At 43.7% G+C, this 9,779-nt stretch overlaps 1 protein-coding gene across 4 annotated transcripts in view; it reads right to left on the reverse strand.

Annotated features, from left to right (window-relative positions):
• TRABD (TraB domain containing) overlaps window positions 1-8,590 on the reverse strand; it is a 247,012-nt gene extending 238,422 nt beyond the window's left edge. The window contains exon 1 of one of the 4 annotated variants that reach the window (XM_086967441.1): window positions 8,571-8,590. The gene's annotated coding sequence lies outside the window, so the exon portion shown is untranslated. Of the gene's footprint in view, window positions 1-8,145; window positions 8,489-8,570 lie in introns of those variants that run through there. The other 3 variants (XM_086967446.1, XM_086967442.1, XM_086967444.1) reach the window with 3 other exon arrangements.
• Between the last annotated feature and the right edge of the window lie 1,189 nt (window positions 8,591-9,779).

Consider the following 9,779-nt stretch of genomic DNA (forward strand, 5'->3'; position numbering starts at 1 on the left):
AATAGTCACCAGGGGACATGCCATCAAGACGACATTGACGGACGACTTATGTAGACATGAGTCCGAAATCCAAAGATGCGAAAGCCTGGCGCCCGCAGACCCTCTGGTGGCTCCGCTGCTGACAAAGGCGTGGCTAGCATATAAGGAGGCTTCAAACAGTCCATGTGCATTGGATTACAAACACTATTTAGCAAGACAACACATAGGAGGGATACGAGAAAGCCCATGTAGGATAGCAGGCAGAATGTTAGCCTGGCTCTTGAAAACCGATGCCTCTCAAACCCCAATCACAGCACTATTTATTAGCGAAGGCATGCTAGTAGACACTTAGGCGGCAATTAACGACTCATTCTATAAATATTACACAACAACTTTATACAGGGTGCCAGTAGCTGACAATCTCCCCTGCATACTGCGCTTCTTAGCAGCAGTGCAGTTTCCGCAGGTCACGAAGCCCCAATACGATTTGCTAGAGGAAACTTTTATGGGAGGACGAAATATTAGACGCCATTAAGCAGTTAGCGACGGGTAGGTCTCTGGCCACTGACGGCTGGCCATCGGAGTTCTATTCTACTTACTCTGAAAAACTCATGCCCCAGTTACTGAATGTTCACAAAGATGCTACCAGCATCCCTGAGAGAAGCACTGTTAGTAGTGCTGCCTAAACCGGTAGATATCTGATAAAGATAGCATGATATCGACCCCTGTCTATTAACTGCTGACTATAAAATATTGGGGAAGGTGTTGGCTAATAGGTTAATAGAAATGGCATCCCTTCTGATACATGAGCATCAAAACAGCTTTATCCAGGGGAGAAGTACCAGATTGAACATGCGTCAGCTGTTCAGACTACTAGATTGGGCCCGGGCAGAGGCCGACACCCCTGGTTGGCAGACTTAGATATTGAAAAGGCTTTGGACGCCCTGAGGTGGCAATATCTGCTAGAAGTGTAGAGTAAATTTGGCATTGGGACCACATATTTGTGCTGGGTCTATATATTATACACTAACCTGCAGGCACGAGTAAGAACAGGTCGTGACATATCCCCACAGTTTGTTATCGAGCGAGGCACCAGACAGGGCTGCCCTCTGTCGCCTATCCTATTTGCTAAGGAGCCCTTGACATGCCCACTGCGACAACGGGTGTTGGACTTCGGTATCCACGCAGATAGGCAGTGGCACATAATTTCGCTATAAGCGGACGATGCATGGGTCTACCTCAGGGGAGTAGGGCACAGTATTACAGGATCTGATGACACTTCTAGATGCCCACAGGCAGGCCTCTGGCCTTCGGGTTAACTGGTTTAAGTCAGTAGTTTTCCCTATTAAAGCGATCCCATCGGATCGGAGGCAAGGCATGCCCATGACCCCACTGGCCTGTGCATTCGACACCTTTAAGTATCTGGGCGTGCAGATTTAGCATTTTAGCGCAGACATTATAGATGGGAACCTGGGTAAGGCAATAGCCAAAGCGCGGGCAACACTGCCATTTGGGCCGGTTTTCCCTTGTCCCCTATCGCAAGAGTGGCCATTGCCAAAATGCTGCTTCTCCCAAGGCTTCTCTACTTTTTTACAGCTCTTCCACACAGGGTGCCTAAGAGTATATTTAAGGAACTGGAAATGCTCCAGCCGCTATTTTATGGGGAAGATCCAGGTCTCGAGTGGCACTCCTTAAACTACATCTGCCACTTTGGACGGGGGATTGGGGGCTTCTAATTAAGAGTACTACTATCAGGCTGCACAGCTTCAGTGGCCAATGAGATGGCTGGTGAATGCCCAGGTGACAGATGTCCAGCTTGGCAAAGCCTTTAAGACGTACAGCTATCATGGAATGGCTGTCAGGCTCCCCTACTCAAATACAAAAAAAGCAAGGCAACTTGCTTATGGCGGCAGCCAGGCGTAGCCGCCTAAGATATGTGATGCCTAAAAACCTAGCATCACCATATGCACCCATGTTACCACTCGAGATCTTACCGGGGGCATTTGCTTGTCATGACTGCCCCGAATTAGAGTCCTGGGCAGAAGTAGGATTGGACACCTGGGGAAACTTATTTGTGGATGCATAGTTACAGAGCCTGGAAGGGCTGATAAAGGACTTTGGTATCACACGGGGCACATTCATGCTGTATGCACTACTGGTGCAGCAATTCCCCCTAACATGGGGGTAAGTCGAGACAGAACCAGAGACAACACAGGTGCTACAGACTTTGCTTACCAACGGAAAGGACAGACATGCGGTGAGAGGGATATACACTTCCTCGGGCCTGGTCCCTGAAATATACGCAGTTCAATTATTTAAACCACACATACTTAACACTGCACAGTCTGGCCCGTATGTATCCTAAATCTGTCGACTTATGCCCTCGCTGCCTAGACTAGGATGCAAAGTTCCTCCACATAGTCTGAACATGGCCCCCCTCTCTGGACCTACTGGAGCGAAATTACTGCGATACTGGGGGAAGCAACCAACACTACAATTGCAGTGCAAGGCCTACACTTTTTACTCAGCGTCACCAAGTGTACTGCAGCCTAAAAAAGCCTCAATAGATTACTAGACCTGGTCTTGGCATTAGCAAAACAAAGAATAGCCATGTCTTGGAAATCGAGCATAGCTCCCAACACGCACATCTGGTTATTGGATCTTCAAAAGGCACTGGTGGCGGAACACACGACACAAGCACTGATGGCACCCCGGGACCCCACTCAGACCAACCTCATGCAATGGCATGAGTACTTGTCATTTGTGGAAGACAAACTGGATGCACCTAGCTCCTCCCAGGAATGAGTGTGTTCACGGTGTCGGGTAATAACAACACCATGCCAATATACATCATCGAACAAGAAGGGCACTTATCCAGGTAAGGCCTGACTTAATTCGACAAGGCCTCCGTCTCGCGAGTACGAGAAAGCGCGAGACGTGCAATCCTCCCCCCTTCGCTCTCTTCCCCCCCACCCTACTCTTGACTGCTCCTGCTGCCCCTGTAAAGCACAAAACACAAACAACCACCCTAGCTCATATGAGACCCAAATTACACAGTATATAAGGATTAAATGAGATCGCAAAGTTTGTGTTTATTGTAAATTGTAAAAGCATAGAGGTAAAACGAAATGTACAGTCCAGGTGTTTTTATTTTTTGCTGATTAAAATGTGTACAATATACGTAGACATGTACAAAAGATCAGATATGGTTCACTTTATTATATTGTCAGCAACGGGCAGAACAGCCTAGTTCCCCACCAAGCATCAAATATGTAAATGTCACTGTATTGTTTTGTATAATAAAGCTGGCAGATTGTATTATGTATAATCTGTGAAAACAATAAAGACGATTTAAAAATAAATAAAAAAGTAACACTTAAAACCATTGGTGTTTGAGTGTTCGCAGACTATTGCACTTGGAGCTAACAACGAGAAGGCCCTACCACCTATACATTTTCTTTTTAGGTCGAGCCTGGGCAGCACATGCGCTGCTCTGCAAGGCATCCTGTATTCGAGTATGTACTTGAAGCCCCGCACACTCTCCACCCATATTTGTCATAGGCTTGTGTCATTGTTTTTCGTAAATGCTGGAATCCAATTCATTAATAGGCTTGTTAGTCCCTCCTTAGTACTGCCTTGTCTTAATTTTTAACCTGTAGTAACAATATGAGAGAGGGGGAAAAGGGACACCCTCAGTCCCCCGGGCAATCTCGATCAAACAACAAGAGAGTGTCAAAAAACAAAGGGAATTAGCACAAAATCAGAGATGAAAATCTTCCTGTAGGATTCGCATTGGAAATCACTAGGGATTTTTTAGAAGCCCTCACTCACCACCCTGGGTGGTGACATGCTTCATCATCGGGCCCACCAGGAGAAGCTGGTGTGCTACAACGCCAGAATACTGCGGAGCTGGATATTTGTGACAGTGATGTGAAAAAATATGTGATATTAAAATTGTCAAAGGACTGTACCATAAAGAAAAATGTATTCAATGGTCAGCCTGACAAGGTTAAAATATGTGTAGGGAAATGTGCCAATTAATGTATTGGTTATTTCCACTTAAAGTGGAGTCGACATGTTTCAGCCCTAATGTGTAAGGTTACTGAGCTTTCTTCAGGACCATGGGTTGTGTACCTCGGCGGTGTGGGCGTGCTAAGGTCCACCCTACCAGAGGACGTGAAAGTTAAAAATTTCTGTGTAAAAAATTAGTGCAGGAAACAAACCATCAAGTTGTGGGAATTACCTCTACTTTAGAGGAACCTGTATAGTCTGGAGGTAAAAAAGACATACAACAGAAAAGACAAACATGAAATTAGAGGAATCTGATCAATGATGTCTGAAAGATTACTCTCTGAATATACGTGCTTTGGCTAGTCAAGAAGGCGTGTCCGTTGTGCCATACATGCTACGTTTATGTCATCAACAATGATGCTTCAAGCATGCAAAATGGCAGGAAAGAGTGTCCGATCAAGTTTCGGACTGTGGTAACAACACTCGTGAGTAGCGATCAATAGGCCAGACAGTGGAGGCCAGTGGGAGTGTGTATACCAATCGGGTATGAATTACTAAGTATCAAAAGTTCAGAAGTTAACAAAGCATTCTCACTTGTACATAAAAAGATCCACACCCCAACGGGGGGCAATTTGGAATCAAAGATTTAATTCATAAATGTAACACCAGCATTAAATATGATTATTAATCAAAGCATTAATGGGCCTCGGTTTGTTGATTTTCAAACAAATCGGTGTTGGAAAATTGCTCTCTTGACTGTAAAAGTGGAGAAAGACCGAAAGAGGGTCCAAGGCAACACCCGCTGTTCCCACTGGGGTGCGACAGACTATGAATGCTAGGGCGGGCGGTGATTGTGACGAAAACCCGCTCCAAGGTGTGCCAAAGTGGAACATTGATGGTGCAGATAATATGTCGCTCGGTGTAAGAAAACGTGCTCTCTAGCCGTACACGTAGTGTAGATCGGATGCAATGTGTAAATAGGAACTTCTTTGACCTGTAATAGGCTGGAAAGGACAATCTGTATATATATTGTGTATTGTATTGATGTCACAAACAACTTTACCTTGTCGTTCACCCACCTACTCACTACCGTTCCCCTATGCTTTCCGCTTTTCCCTACACTATGAGAGCACTGTGAACAGATTTAATTCTACCATTGTTTGAAAATCAACAAACTGATGCCCATAAATGCTTTGATTAACAATCGCATTTAATGCTGGTGTTACATTTATTAATTAAATATTTGACTCCGAATTGACCTCTGCTTTACCAGTGGTGAACTGTTTTTCTTTTGTTTGTTTTTTTATTATTTTTAAATACAGGACTTCCCCGACCAACTGTTTAAACGTACTGCATTGATGACCAAGGCCTGGTTGGTTTTCACCTGGGTATTACCCAGTGAAAAATCATTCCCTTTCACATCATCAGTTATGTGGGGTCATTAATAAAAAGATATTACTAAAAGTGGTGTACTTAAGATTGTCAACTTTTTATCAAGAACGGTTTTCTTTGGGAGCGTTTAAGTGATTAAGTCATACAGTTCAGAACGGCACATACATGGTAGTCTGATGCCTATGGTGTTCTTTTGCAGCCCGAAAAGAGTGTAAAATAAAAATTTCATGGTCACTAGCTAAAAGTAAAATACACAGAAAGGAATCCTTTTTGATAAACATAAAAATTTCTAGCTCACACAAGCTTTTCTATTATTGACTAGCATGCAGAGCGCCGCTGCACAGAGGACATTTACCATGGAAGCGGGGGTTTAAACTAGTATCCCGGCGCAGCTTTAAAACTCTAACGCCACTTTTGCTGCTTAGCCCAAGTGGGGAGGGACTACAGACAAAAAACACCACAGTATGTATCGTCAAGCTCAATTAATACTTAATAGGTCTAGACTCGGACTGTGCTCACGTTTGAACAAAAGCTATCCCACTGCTGAGGGGAAACCTGAGATAAAAGTAAAGCAACATTACTTATATGTGTAACAATAATAAGGGCAACCAAGAGAAAACTGCTTGGGGAAATACTCTGGGGTTTCAGAAGTCGTAGAGACACCCTGTCACAAGCCCAGTTCTAGGAATTTTTATCTGGGTGGGCCAAGGGTGCATTTGGGTGTGCCATTGCGGCCCCAATTTATAACAATTCTGAAGGTAGACTACAAGCCCTAGAGTTACACATGGACATCGATTCACTAAAATGCCATCACACATACTTAACCTTAATGACATCACAAGAAGTGACATTATATGACCTTTGACCCTCAATCGTCCTATGAAGTGATGTTAAATGACCTTAACCCTTATAACATCAAAATAATTGACATCACTGAAGTTACAATAAAAGCCATAATATAACATGAGTAATACAACAACACAACGTTGAAAATCTCTGTTTTAGACACCACTTGTATTAGGGTGCTGACGTCATATGAAAGATCACTAATCGTATTTTCTTAGTTTTACATGAAAAATGATGTGTTCATCTGAAGAGGATAATTCCACATTTATTCTTAGATAATGGTCAGATATTTATGATTTCCTTGTGGCTGCTTATGCAATGAGGCATGCACTTCCATTTTGGAATATTATAATGTATGCCACATCCTACAATATATTACTGAGTGCATCATACAGACTAAAATACATAAACACCTTCAGAATCCGGACACAGAAACAGCCAGGTCTGGTGGACTAATACGTCCTCTGTAGGGGTCTGTGTTCGACCTCATAGTCACAGGTTCAAATCCTGGTGGGTCCACTCAGCCTTTCATCTTCCGGAGGTCAATAAAATTTGTGCCATTGAGTTGGATAACAATAAAGAGCTGTTATTCAGTACCAAGGTACCCTTGTGTGAAAGTGAATTTTACAAATCCATATGTTATGTTAGATAATTAAGGTGCAAAAGGACGCTCACAGCTCTGCCCTCAGGTGCCACTGCACCTGCTGCATCACTGGCAGGTAACACCCTGTCCCCACTCCCCCAACCACACCGCCTAACTGCAGCTTGCCTCCGACATGAGGTACGGTTGTCACACTTAAGTTTTCTTCCAACATTAATATTTTAATGTCTCAGCCAGTGTAAAAATAGAGACAATCACCTAAAGTCAGTTTTTTCCCTTTTACAGTGGATACTTAGAACAGTATTTATTTTAAAAAATGCACAATGTGTTCAAGAGATTCCTTAATTACACCGGACTAGGGTTGCCACATAGCTGATTTTTTACTCGCATCACCGGTCTTTTAATGCTCCAGCTGGTACAAAAATTAGCAAAACCGACTAAAGCAAGAATTTTTAGCCCTTATCTGTAGCCAATTCAAACAGCAAATCAAAATGGAAAACACTTTTAAATGGATCCTAGAGCAGCAAAGATTCCCGACTATTAAATATAGTAAAAACAGACGGAAAAATCATGGTACAAATGTACACATACAATTGTATTCATAGTTCTATTTACCATACCTGTGCACACTCTTAAAACTACAACAAATAGCCGGTATTTTCTTTTTGAAAGGTGACAACACTACCAGATTGATAATTACTGTAAACAAAGTTAAAAAGCATAACAATATTTTGGCCGTCCTCATGGCCTCTTCCGCCGACTGGGAGGACAAAAGGTTATGTTTGGATGGACCTGGCCCACCCGTTAGAAAAGGGCGGGCGCCTTGAAGTTCAGAAAGCATATACATACATCCTTGAGTTAAGGATGCATTTCCCTTTTAGAATGCAGAAATTACCCCTCCCCCCCACCCACAGTTTTCAGGATGTTCCTCCACCTCCTCCCAGAAGTTAGGAGTCGCACATGAATTTGGGGCGAACCCACCTAGAGTTGAGTCTATCCTAGAGCCAAGAGTGAAATCAAATTCGGACTGACCATCTTTAAAGTCTAGCGATCAGGATTACCGCAGTCTTGAGCACTTCGAAGTATTAAAATAGGACTCCAGAGAGCTCACGTGACTGCCCAGAAGTAATATAAACTAGCAGCAGTTTGGGATGACACTAAGAGCAGGTTGGCTAATGACTTCATTTACTGCCAATAGACAGCGTGACATCTCACTCGTTTCTTCTATGTGGCTGTCATGTGCAGAAGTGACAGTCTGGACATCGAAAGCCTACGCCAACCTCCGAAAGAAGTAACTTTCGCTGCCTTTTACTTACAAGTAGAAGCTTTTAATGTGATACTCTCTCCCGCAGAGCAGTCGTCTCACCTGCTACGCAGACACCGAAGTACATAAACACTCCTCCCGGTCGCACACCGCTCCCTGCTGCAACTACACATGAGCCCGGCTGCAAAACATGCTCTATTACTCACTGCTCCCAGGACTCGTGACGAATGGTATGCCGGGAGCTGCAGTCTCAGCCTCACCTTCCTCATGCCTGTAAGCCCATGGAATGAAAAGTAGATTAGTCTGACTTGTGAACTACAATCCCCAACACGCCCCATAGTGTCTGGCACAACAAGCCTGCCACCCAAGCAGTGTCGCCGGCCGGCTCTTCAACTGCCAATAAGATGCTGCAGCGTAACATATGTATACGAGGTTGCGTCACGATTATGAGACGGTCGAGGCGAGGGAGTAGATTACCTCACGCGTGTGTTGTGTCATCCGGAAATAAGGAGACGTGTCCGAGACCTAGTCGTCGTCTGATTTCTTCCTGCGTACTCCAGCATTAACACTTCATGGGAGATCTACATCATAGACACAGAAGAAGGATTATGGTGCACTCCTAGCCTGCCGTCACAGCTAATATGCAGATATGGCGGACACTCCATATTGTTTGCTTTAGCTACATAATGGTTGAGGATGAAGTGCTATATTAAATCTATTACAACAAATAAAGAGAAATTCTTTAAAACCTCAAAGGTAAATTAAATGCGTGTACTCAAGGAATACTGTTGTGAATCGAAATTATTAGAATTGTTCTGCTTTAAAATATTACTTTTCTGGTTTCATTGATTCTTAAAAGAAAGTGTCACGTGTAGAATGGTAGTAATGCAGTTCCTTTAACAAGTGCAACACAAAAGGTAGGGGTTATTTCCGCATTTACCGCAATACGAGGGATCCTAGCTTCTTCGCCTAAGAGTTTTAATTCTGTGAAGGATACTTTAGCATATTGATTCTATACGCACCAGTACCCTTGTGGTTCTGGGCGGACTCTGAATGGGAACTATGTTTTATGAGAGGATGTGTTATGTGTGGTTATGGGCAGTATGACGTAATGTGCAGTGTGTGAATGAATGGATGTTGGACCCGCAGCTCCCATGTGTGGCATAATTTATTTGGATGCTCCAGTGCTGGAAAAGATGCTAAAACTGGAGACGAGTTGGGGATTTCTTATTTATTTATATGAACTTATAGTGTGCAACAGCTACCCGCAGTGGGTTTCCCGGCGCCAGGGATAGACAAAAGAAGAAAAAAGAAGACACAACACAGTGCAATGAGCCAGCTAGAGCGAAAGGACAGATCTACTGAAAGAGCAGGGTCTTAAGTTTTTTCCGAAAGCAAAATAAATCTGTCTCTGATTTCAGGGCGATAGGTAGTGCGTTCCAGGATTTGGGGCCTAGATGGGAGAAGGACCGACCCCCCCATCTTTACAAGTTTAAATCTTGGAACAACAAAATCGCCATTTGCAGAGGATCTCAGTGTGTTACTGGGTTTATAGGTTTGGACAAGACTCTAGATATTTGGAGCCGAGCCCTGCTTAATTTTAAAAAGATAACACAGAGCTTTGAATTTGATACGGCTCGGGACCCTAAGCCAATGTAGGTCACGTAGAGCCTGTGAGGCCGAAGA

Source organism: Lissotriton vulgaris, chromosome 1_1, assembly GCF_964263255.1.
Source record: "Lissotriton vulgaris chromosome 1_1, aLisVul1.2, whole genome shotgun sequence".
Taxonomy (NCBI): domain Eukaryota; kingdom Metazoa; phylum Chordata; class Amphibia; order Caudata; family Salamandridae; genus Lissotriton; species Lissotriton vulgaris.